Source organism: Camelus bactrianus, chromosome 10 (assembly GCF_048773025.1).
Source record: "Camelus bactrianus isolate YW-2024 breed Bactrian camel chromosome 10, ASM4877302v1, whole genome shotgun sequence".
NCBI classification, from domain to species: Eukaryota; Metazoa; Chordata; class Mammalia; order Artiodactyla; family Camelidae; genus Camelus; species Camelus bactrianus.
Window position 1 is genome coordinate 30,744,486 of NC_133548.1, and position 12,378 is coordinate 30,756,863.

Here is a 12,378-nt window from a genome sequence, read left to right on the forward strand (position 1 = left end):
ATCAACCAGGTCTCAATTTCACTAGGGCTTGCCCTTTGAAGAATCCATATAAATGTACTGCATAATAATGTACATTTCTGATCCCCAAAATGAGTGAAAGATGCTGCTCATGTAAATGTCCAGGTGCCTTCATTGAAAAAAGCAAAAATTTTATCCAGGTTTTTTAGAATGTTTGAATATTTACTGAGAAAAATAAGTTTACTTTTGAAACAAGTTTAAATTAGAAAAATTGAATTTAGAGAGAAAAACTATGCACATTTCTATCATTTCTAATATGTCCTTTCAAATCTTAATAAAGATGTCTCTAAATTCTGCTGGAAGGTGAAGACTGGGCCCTTAATAAATATCTTCTTATTCCAAAAACATTCTAAAAATGGACACAGTCATTCTGCTACAAGATGGTCCACACACCATATACACTCTGAGATTCCTTTCTCAATCCTCTGTACTAAACATATAATTTGTTCCTCTACTTTAGTTCAATACATATAATGAATGAGAAGGAATTTCTGAGTCACCTTGTCTCAGGTCTTTCTCTTAGGGTATCATATCCTCAGTAAAACTACATACTACCAATAAGATAAATTTTTGTTAGTTAGAAACCTGTTTAGCTGTAAGTAACAGAGTACTTAACTAACAACTATTTAAACAAATATAGGTTTATTTTTCTCACCAGGAATCTTTGCAATTGTTGATTCAGCTGCTCTGTGTTGCCAGCAGGCATACAACCTCTTTCATTGTTTCTTCTCCGTCATCTGAATTGAACTGGAGTTTGTCCTCATTTTTGTTCTTTCGTAGCCACAAGATGGCTGCTGGCAGCTACAGATTTCACATCAGTCTGCAAGACACTAGCTATGGCTCTGCCCTCTTACCAAAAACAAACAAACAAAACCCCAATAAACCAAACCAAACCAAAATAAAACAAAAAACTTTTGAAGACTCCAATTGACTCCTGTTGGCAGATTTTCAGTTAGACATCATTGTCCAGAATTTAGTTATATGGCCAACCCTAACTGCAGGAGAGCATGGTTGTTGAAAGTAGCTTAGGACATTATCTTTCCATCACATAGGAAGCTGACATGTAGGGGAGGTGAACAGTGTGTAGGTTTCCAACCGGATCTCAACACAATAGTATTTTATTCTGCAGGGTTATTGTGATAATTATATGAGAATGTGTATTTTTCTGTCACAAACTGTGTTTTCAGTGATTCTTAGTGCCATGATATTAGCTATAGTTGTTTACCTGCCTTAATCGATCATATTATGTTTCACTTAGTTCATTTATGCATATTTGGATACCTCACACTATTTGGAACAATGAAGATGAAAGACATATCTTGACAATCATAGCTTTTACATATAAACTTTTTTTTTCTCTCTTTTTCTTTTCTGTTTTTTTAACTTGTAGTAATCATCACTTTGTATGAATCATTAACACTCGCTGTAAAATTTATAATTAGACTGTAAACTTTGTGGGACTTAGCACTATAGGTATCCCTGTCTCAGTTAATTCTAAATTATCAGTGTTCTTTCTGTTTAAAAAAAAAAAAAAGGCAAAAGAATTGGCCAAGTATGTCTCAAGATCTTGCAAAAATTTACACTTCACATCACATAAGCAAAAGATTATTTGCTTAACTAGATTCCCCAACATTCTACCAGCTTTTTCTTTAGGAAGACAAAACCTCTAGTTTCTTCCTGGCTCATAGAAAATTCACTGATTTATTCCCTTTTTCAAAGAGGTTTTTTCGATATTCTCTCTCTGATCCTTAAAGAAAAGAACATTTTTGTGATGCAGAAGGGGAGGAATTAAATACAAGTAAAAATTGACATTTTTATTGGCTATATGCTAGATAACTAAAAGCTATAATTTTAACATTTATAACTAAGAATAAATCAAAGTAAAAGATATTTTCAAAGACATAATATTCTTGCAATCAGATTTGGAGAATGAAATGGACTTATGAATGAAAGAAACTGCAGAATAGGTCAAGTCATAATATAGCACACACCTAATAGTCAGAGCCCTTCCAAGAATTCTGAGTGCCATAAATGTTGCACCAATGGCCATGGAGACCTCTGTTTTTCATCAGAAAATTAGTAACAATTGTTAGAAGACTTCTAAACTCCCTTTTCTTTTTAATCTGGGATATTTATGGCTTTGTAAACTATAAGGATGTAGATCTTTATTTATTGCATGGCAGAACATAGGAACTCAATAAAAAAAAACTATTGAATGTATTAATAAAATTCAAATGTGGAATAATCTAAAACTGAGAGGAAAAACTTCTAGAAGACTATACAACTTACTTTTTAGGTCTTGAATTATCTACACTCAAACAATATGCCAAAGTTCTTGGTATGCTGTTGCTTGTAAACTTGTCCATCTCTGGGAATTCTTTGAAACTTATTTAAAGATACAAATATATCAACATCCAGAGAACACAATTTACATATTTACTCTTCTCTAAGCTTAGGTAATCACCAGGAATCATGATAAATCTAGGTAAGACTCTGGTACACACAAAAGACAATTAATAAATGCAAACTAGTGAGCTGATAGCAAACAATATAAAGGTAGAAACTCAATGCGAAGAGGCTCAAATTTCCTGTCTTAAAAAAAAGTGACCTTCATGTGTATCAATTCAGAATAATTACATATTAAGAGAAGACATGAGATTTTGGATAATTACTAAGTAAGAGGTTCTCACCCTTGGTTCTGACCATTGAATTCACTTAGATTGAACCCAAACACCTGCTACTCCATGGAATGTTTAAAACTTGTGTCAAATCCCTGAAAAATAGACATCTAGCCTCTGTGCTTGAAATTTAATGATGGTCAAAACTTTTATTATTAAAAAGTCTAAATCTGTACATTTCAGGCAATACTTATTGCAGTCCAGGGCCTAAATGCCACAGAAAGCAAATCCAGTAAGTAACCCAATGACCTAATGCTCTCTGAGAATTTTACACATCTCATTCTACCTCCCTAGATATTTCTTTCTCATTGGAGAACTGAAGAATTTAATGAACCTGCTCTTAAATTCCCTTAGTTCCATGATGTGTGATCTATGAAAAATGAAAAATGAAAACTGAGAAACAACTTTTGACTCAGGAGACTGTGAGTCATATTGACCTATAAAGTTCACATTTTTAACAACATTTATTAGCAAAGATTTTAACACTGGCATTTGTAGACCTCTTAATCTCTGGAACAAAGCTTCAGATATGACTCACATAGTTATATTTGACTCCAAAGTAAGTACTTTCTATATTTGTTCAACTTAATTTTAATTAATCATTAATTATCACCAACAACCTGGGTAAGAGCTCAGTCAGTACAGAGACAATTCATAAATACCAATTAGCAAACTAGCAATATTTATCAGAGATGTTAGGAGTTTGCTATTGAAAAGAGATTCCAAATTCCCCATGAACTTTAAAATCCAGGGCCACTGGATTTTACAGATTAACTGAGTTACAGAATCCTATCATTGTAAGGAACTTTAGTTACTATCTAATCCACCACTTGCCATGACATGCCTAATACTGCTTCTAATCCCTCTGACCAAGGCTTTCCTCAGCCTTTAAGTAAGCACCCAACTTCTTTACTACAGTGATTAAATATTCACAAAAACACGGGTGGAAATAGGCTGTTTGGCAAAGTTCAGATAAAGGGGTAATCAAGAGTAGTGGTTCTGAGAGTGGTAGAACAAGGGAAGATTTTAATTAAATCTTCATAGAGGTGCGGATTTAAACTCATACCACACACTTAGTTTATCTCTATTTGAGAGAAAAGAAAACTTACAAATTCTTCATACTGTCAAAGAATTACTTTCAATTATCAATGTTCATTAAAATATATATATAATGCATAAAACATTTCTGATGATTCAGTGTGTGGAATGGGATGACAAAAGATCATTTCACCTACTGACAGTAGTTTGATGTCCATAGAAAAATAAATTTTTAAATTAAAATGAATCCTCAAAAGCACTGAAAAAGATGCTATTTAAAATTGCATTTTTATTAAGGAAATATTTTACAAATATTAAAGAAAAACCACTTATAGATACTTCGTGAACAGTAAGTGATCTAGTATCCCCCAAATACATTTATACAGACAGAAAGCCTTCATTATTTTGAGAATTACACAGAATCACACAGTTAAATGGGAACTTAAAATATTATATACCAAATCATCAATTAAAGCAGTTATTATAGCGACTAAAAATATTGAGTATAGTATTCATGGACTTTGTATTTAGCCTAAAATCTGAAGCAGACTTTTTCCCTACTGATTGGCTTCTGGGTCTTTATTAGAGTAATGGTTAGGAAAAAATTAAAAGAGGAGATAGAGAGAAAGGGAAAGTGATCATGGGGATAAGAAATAGTGCAAGACGTATTTGCTGAAAACTGTCAGAATGGTTGATATAATGCAGGAATCCACAGGATAAAGAAACCCAATGCTAATTATGAATAAAAACAAATCCAACATACAATCCATTAGAACATATCATTGTGATAATTCAGTAAACACATTACAAAGAAAAAATCCTTAAAATCAGTCAGAAAATAAATACAGACTATCAAATAAGCAACAAGTAGAGTTGTGCATGACTTTGGAACATAATCAGTAGAGTCCAAATATAGTCTAATTGTATTTTTACAATGCTGAAATAAAGTATCTACCAACCCAGAATTTTATTCTTATAGCAAATGTCCTTCAAGAACAAAATACAGTTTTAGAAAACCAAAAAATTCAGAGCTTTGCAATCAGCAAAACTGTATCAAGGGAGATACTAAATAATATTCTTCCAGTCAGGGAATATGATTTCAGTTGCAAGTTCAGAGATATAGAACAGAAAATGACAACAGTGAGAGCATAAACTTCAGGTAGTCACTAAACAAAATAGTAAATAAGGTATATAACATCCAAACAAATACAGAGAAAATACTTTTTAACATAGTCAATTACCAAGAATGCAAGTAAAGGTAGAAAGATAGGAAAAATAGAAAACACATAGTAAGATGGTAGATTTAAGCCCCAGTGTATCAGTGATTAAGTTTAGTTAAATCATCTAAATTCTCCAATTCTGAACAGATTAAAAAATACCATATGGATTTTAAAAAGATACAGCCATTTAAAATATAAAGAAAAAGGCTGAGAGAGAAATGATAAAAAATTGCATACCATACAAATGTTAAAAATATGTATGTATATATCATATGTAATATACATGTATGTATTATATATAACATGATATATATGATAAAGTAGATCGTCATACAGAAATCATTACTAGAGATAAAAAGAACATTTTATAATATTTAAAATGTCAAATTCACAAGGAATATATAAAAATAAAACAATCCTAAATGAGTATCCATAAATTTGTAACTCTTTTGCCAGAGCTGCCCCAGGTCTTTGCTCAAAACCCGCCAACCCGCATCTGTAGCAGGAGTTAACATAAATCTTATAAGTTAAAATGTCCAGAGATAAAAAAGGAAGCTACAAACAAAAAACCAGATGAAATCAGCTGAGACCAAGATGGCAAGGAATCTGACCTCTTACAGACCCTGAGTTTCATTATATGTTGATTTTACTGCATTAGCATATTAAATGACACACCTACCAGTGGCCCTGACCAGACATTAAGAACCAAAATAAGATAAAAAGAAAAAGCTCCACTCCTTCCTTGGTAGACTAATGCATATACCTTCCCATCATTAACCTCACTCCTATCCTTGTCTTTCCTGAGAAGTTGATCTGTGAGCTAAGTTCTTGCTTCTCCATTCTTTAGCCACTGAATAAAGTTTGTATGGCATCTCACTTTGGTATCATTTTTCAGCTGCTTGAACTTAAATGGAAAAAGAACACTTCTCAGCTGAGTCAGAGAGCCTGGCCAGGTGATTTAATTTGGTAACAAATCCAAATGCAAATGTGCCAGATTTTTATATTTGAGAACAGAGAATGCTGAGTCATACCTGGCTATCATTCCCGTACTTCCTGCAATTACTATCTCCCTGACATTGATGGATCTCATTTTTGTTGGTTTGTTTCTTATCTGTGAAATGGGTCCTTATCTCATTAGAATATCATAATAATTAAATACAACATGTCAAAAATCTAATTTGTGCATTAGGAAGTAAACATTTCATAGCAGGAAACAGATTTTTTAAAACTGAAAATGTAAGCAGTGTTTTCAAGGTTGATATTGGAGCTAGATCAAGACTTAGAAGACCAGGAGCTAGACTGTTGTCTTGGCTTTGCCATTGACTTGACTGGCTGGAACATAAAAATACCACACTGGGTCAGTTTATCTGCTCAAGGAGCCTCAGGCTCCTCATTGTTAATTTGATGCTTAAATGTCTGAACCATTACCTTCTATCACTGCCTCCTTGCTGCTACCTCCCACTGAAACTGCAATAAAGATAAAATGAGGTCATCCCAGTACATAAAGTTATGCTTTGCTTTTACTTGCCTTAAAAGAAGGCATCCTGTTTCCTGCTGCAGCTAGTGATTCCCCAGGAAACCTATTCAGGATACATCATGTGAGGCAAGATACACCCATATTGTGGGGTTCCCATATCAGCCCTTCAAACTCATTGTTTCTCTAGCCAGAATAACTTCCTGCTGATTAATTACTTTATTACTACTAGGATTGACTTTTCTGAGTTATTTTCACTTGACTCTATGATAAAGGCAGAAAATAAACACCTGCCAAGACCTCTCTCTCTAGAGACTTTTTTCCCCCTATTTTTGGAGGTTCAAAATTTTCCTCAATCAATGTCAATTATACTTGAGTCATATTTAAGTATTTTATTATGTCAGTGCTCTTGACAAGTTATCTAGAAATTCCTTCCATTCAAGCATGGCTTTCCTCATTCAAATCTCAGTGAAACACACTTTTTTCTTATTTACAGGTTAATACTTCAGAGAAGTGAAAGAATAAAATCTGGTCAGAATAATTAGAAGATATTTCTCCCAATCTTTAAAGCTTTGTTTGCTTCTTAATGCATATCATCACAGTGCTGCATCACTGAAATGAATTTTGAATATGTTAACATTCTTTGCATGTTAATTAAAGCTTAATTCATGATAATAGAGAGTAACAATTATTTCCTTTAGGAAGATAGTGGACTGGGCAAAGACACTTTTATCTTTGTATAAATTCTATATATACATATATACACTATTTTAAATTATCTTTAAATGAAGATTTTGAATACATTTAAGTCTTAAAAGCATTAATACAAAACAATGAATGCATCTGTGTGCATGTGGTCTTTTGTTGTGATCCTGCTTCAAAGTCAGTCATAGCTGCAGCAGTCAAAGCTGATTAATTACTGAGTCCAGGAGGCCACAGGGCTTTAAGGTGACTGTCAGACCCTGGGATATTTTGAGATAGCCTCAATAATATAATGAATAAAATTTGCATATTTTCTGTAACCTGTTAATAAAATTACAAAGAAATTAGCCTCTGGTATTCTCAAACACATGAAAGCAAATTCAGTTTTAATTTGAATTCCAGAATGCTTCATAGCCACACCAAAAAATAGAGCATTTTCTTGCTCTAATAAAAAAATACTAAGTATTTCCATGGATAAAAATAATATGAGTAATATTCATGTAGTAAACATCTGTGTTAGACATTCCTGAAGGAGGCTTACTCATTTTTCATTCTTACATTTGCCTCAGCCCATGGCCATATCACCGTCAAATCTAGATTTGTATTAGTATTAGTAAGCATATTATTCATTGATTTGAACATATATAAGACAATTGTTCAACTGTTTAAATTATTATGTTGTCAAATCTGAAGTAGTTAGATATTGAGGATCTTGAAAAAGTAACCTGTGCTTTCAGTATACATGGCAGTGAGTCAAACTTCTTAGTTGCATACGGCTTTGGCAACTGGATGAAAATTATGGATCCTCTCTTGTGAATATATGTGCATTCTCTCCCTGGAAGAAAAAGTAGTAGCAATATACACACATACTATCACATAAGCCGGTACATACACTATCTGCATGAAATATCTTGGTATTTCCTGATCCCCTAAGATCCAACCATGCCCCGAGTTTAACAACTTCTCATACAGGAAGAGATTTATGTCTCTATTTCTTTTAGCAGAAGGCTAGACATCCAGTTTATTTAAAAGAAATAGCAATCTGTTGTAATTTGTGTTCGCCAGAAGCTGACAATGAGCCGACGATGGTATGCTAAGGTGCTTACTAGTTGCTTATTCCACAAGAGTGTGGAAGCAAGATCAAACAGAAGTCCAACTGTGATGCATAATCAGTCAAGTCTTGGCTATCCACAAAAGGACCTCTGCAGTGAATATTGCTTGTTAGGGTTGTCCTGAGACAGACGAAATAGCTGGGACTTTATGCCTCCGTCTCTTCCAATCACTGCGTGCAAGGTGCCCTGAGAAGTGCCTGATGTCTAGTGAAGTGCATGCCCCTGAGGAGCTGGTGCCTAGATACTGTCTGCTCACTATACTCCCCACTGTTGGACAACAGTCACTTTCTTGAAGAGGAATGTGGTCATTCTACTCCTCATGCCATTGGGATCCATTTTCCTCTGTACATCTGACAGCTGATTTTCCAGGATTCTAGTGGGCCTCTCTTCCTGAGGGAAAACAGAAAAGTTACAGAAAGTACTATTATACCTGTGACTAGAGTCGTTCTCAGTGCTTCGATCGACACTTACCTTTTCCTTCCTCTCCTCTCTACTCTAGGTCACTCTCACATTTACCACCTTTTCAGTTCCTTATCCTCAAGGGATCTAAATCCCTGTCCACCATCCTTCCCAGCCTGCGAGGCTGCACCTCTTTATTTACAGTCAAAATGAGATGTAGAAGGTACTAAGAGGCAGCCAAGTGAATCAGCTGGGTCCCACATGTATTCCTGTTTTCTTCTGTTGTGAAATTACAACCCCATCCCATCCTGCTTATCAAGATCAATTACTCTTGCTAAGAAATGTTTCTTCTTCTTGCCTGCTAGTCCTTTGATACAGATGCCCAGGTAAGAGCCATAACTTATAATTTGAGATAACACATTGTAACCTCTAGAAAAAATTGTTCTCTCATTAGGAAATTGGAACTGCTTGCATTAGGAAAGCAGGGCTGCAGGGACGGGAAGCACAATGTTCCCAAAAGGTTCGTTGGGAATTATAGAACGTAGGGCACTGCTTCCTACACCTGTTGATTTCAGGATCCATATAGTCTGTCTATTGGACTAAATGTCTTTAATATACTGTATATATGCATCTTGTGAAATGTCAACCCATTCTTCTAAAGTACTGCCTCTGAGCTGGTGGCTTGACTATGACTTCAATAGTCTATTGCAATAGTCTGTCAGGTCAGCTGATTTGAATTTTCTCTGTCTGAAGAGAAATTTGAAGTTTCTCTTACTTCACTTGTATGATCATCTCTAGGTCCATCTGTGTTGCTGCAAATGGGACTATTTTATTCTTTTTTTATGGTTGAGAAATATTCCATTGTATATACATCCCATAGCTTCTTTATCCAGTCATCTGTCAATGGACATTTACGTAGCTTCCATGTCTTGGCTATTGTAAATGTGCTATTAGGAACATTGGGGTGTATGTATCTTTTTGAACTGGAGTTTTCTCTGGGTATATGGCCAGGATTGGGATTGCTGGATCATATGGTAGCTTTATTTTTAGTTTTTTAAAGAATATCTGTACTGATTTCCATGTTGGTTGCACCAAATTACATTCTCATTAACAGTGTAGGAGGGTTTCCTCTTCTCCACACCCTCTCCAGCATTTATCATTTGTAGACTTTTACATTTTGGCCATTCTGACCAGTGTGAGGTAATACCCCCATTGTAGTTTTGATTTGCATTTCTCTGATAATTAGCAATACTGAGCATCTTTTCACAAGCACCCTGTGAAGTAAAATGCTATTTTTCCTCAATCTGTAAATGAACAAACTGAAGTTCAGATAGGGTTAAGGGAGAGAAAATCAACTTTGCTTGATACACAGAAGATCCAATTTGGATACAAGATAGCTTAGAAAAGTTTGCTTTTTTTTTTTCCTTAGCTTTATTTCCTAGATCTAGGTTCACATATGGAGACAGCAGCTATTCCCGCCCTGCCCCACCCCAGTACATGACAGGCAAAGTATCCAGAGGAAATCCCTAAATATACAGAATAAGCTAATGAACAGAAGAGCTATCAAAGCTGTTACACGCATGTCTGCAGACTCTTCCAAGATCCATTACCCTCCAGGCAGACTTGGGCATTGCTTCTCATCACCTCCGTATCATTAATTTATAAGCCATGAGGAACAGTAAAAAGATGACTTCCAGCAAAAACAAGCAGAAGGAAGAAATTGAACAGAAATTATTTATATGTTAGAATAATTTTAAGAAATTGTATAACTACTGACAGTGATGTTAATTAAAAAGAAACAAGGAAAAAGAGATTTCAGATTCATCTGTTAATCTGCACAATTTTGTGTCCACAAAGTTATGGAATATAAGCTATCCAGCCCGCTGCCTGAAAGCTGTCTTTTAAAACAAAATATTAGCTCCAGTTAGAGTCTACTCTGGGCTAGGAATTCTATTGCTGCTTTAAATTTTCAAATGCCCTGTTAAGTAAATGCGGTTTTTCCCCAGTCTGTAAATGAACAAACTGAAGCTCAGATGAGGTTAAAGGAGAAAAACAGTTATGCATTTATTTATTCAGCATATAATTTTGAGCATTTACTGAGTGCCATGCACCAGAATAAGTTCTGAGAATAAACTTGTGGACAAAACACATAAGCAAGCATGCAAAGGCATGTGTGTGGTGATGGTGGTGGGGCATACAATGAATGAAGTAAGTAGGCAAAATTTAGTATTTTGGTGATGTTAAGAGCTATGAAAAAGAGATGTGTAAGAAAATAAAGGTGGGAGGTGTGAGGGTGGTTAGGGTAGTGGGTAGTAGGCATTATTTGAAGATGGCTTTTGAGTGAGAGAATGAAGGAAAATGTGAGAGAAAGAGTAATAGAAAAAAATTAAAACATAATAAAGTCAGTTCATGTAGTACCCTTTAGGCCATTATGCTATTATAGTGATTTTATTTCTCAAATAAAATTAGTTGATTGTTGAATGAAAATTATATATTTTTAAATAAAGCCATATTTATTCTGGCCAGAAAAAAAAAATAACATGGATGAGAGATAGATAGACAAGTAGACAGACAGATAGATATAGAGATAGAGACAGTAGCATGAGAAAGTAAATCATATGTTAGATGTGCATGATAATAGCAGAACATGTCACCCTTTTTAAAAAGGCTTTAAATCAAAGAAATAGCAAACTTATAACTTGGAAAAATCATGTGTTAAAATTGAGATGATGTACTCAGTCTAACGTGGTAAATTCGTGGGAAAATTGCTTCAAATAAGATTGCAGAAAATTGTGTGTAGCAATGCATGATCACCCTTTTTAAGAGTTCCATGTTGGAGTCCAAAGAATTAATTTGATGATAAAAAAATGGAAGAAAATGGAGACATTCCCAGCACTGCTACAGACTCTCAGGGTAATGTAATGAGTCTATGGTTAATGTAATGTCCCCACTTTCCCAAGTAAAGGCAATATAATTTTTAGGTTGCATAAATAGAGAAAGAATGTACAGAATGTGGGACATGGCACTCTTGCCTAACTGTGCATTGATCACTGAAGTACTGCACTTCAAACTGAAAGATCACACTTTGATTCCAAATCATCAAGGTGGAGGTCATACAGAGCATCCAACATGGCTGGGGAAATAATTATGCTGTAATGTGAGGCCTGACTAAAGGAACTGGAGATGAGAAGAATAAGGAAATAGAGCAAGTGATATGCTTAATTATGCCTTTTAATTAAGGCTGTCCTGAAAGAGGAAAAAATCTTATCTTAACTGGACCTAGAAGAATTTGGGCTAATTGAACGTAAGTAACAAAGAAGCAGATTTTTGCCTTAATATAACCAAGATCTTTATAATCACCAGAGTTACCCAGTATTGAAGTAGGGTAGCAGAGGTATCGATTACCTAGTAACTGAAGATGTTAGATCTGGATAACCATTTGGAAGAAATAATGTTAAGCAGAGGTTCTCAAACTAATATGTGCATGCATCACCTGGGGATCTTGTTTAAAAGAATATTCTGAAAATGTATGTGAGGGTAGGAGTGTGGTTTTACATTCCTAACAAGCTTCTAGGTGACACCCGTGCTTCTGGTCCATTGCTCGCACTTTGAGTAGCAAGCTTGTAGAGCAATTAAATGCACTTCTTTGAGCTTGAAACAGGCAATCTAAAATTTTTTTTTAGTCCTGAAACTTTATTAGGCATTGTTGTGCTATAAACAAAGCTGCTGTTTGGCTA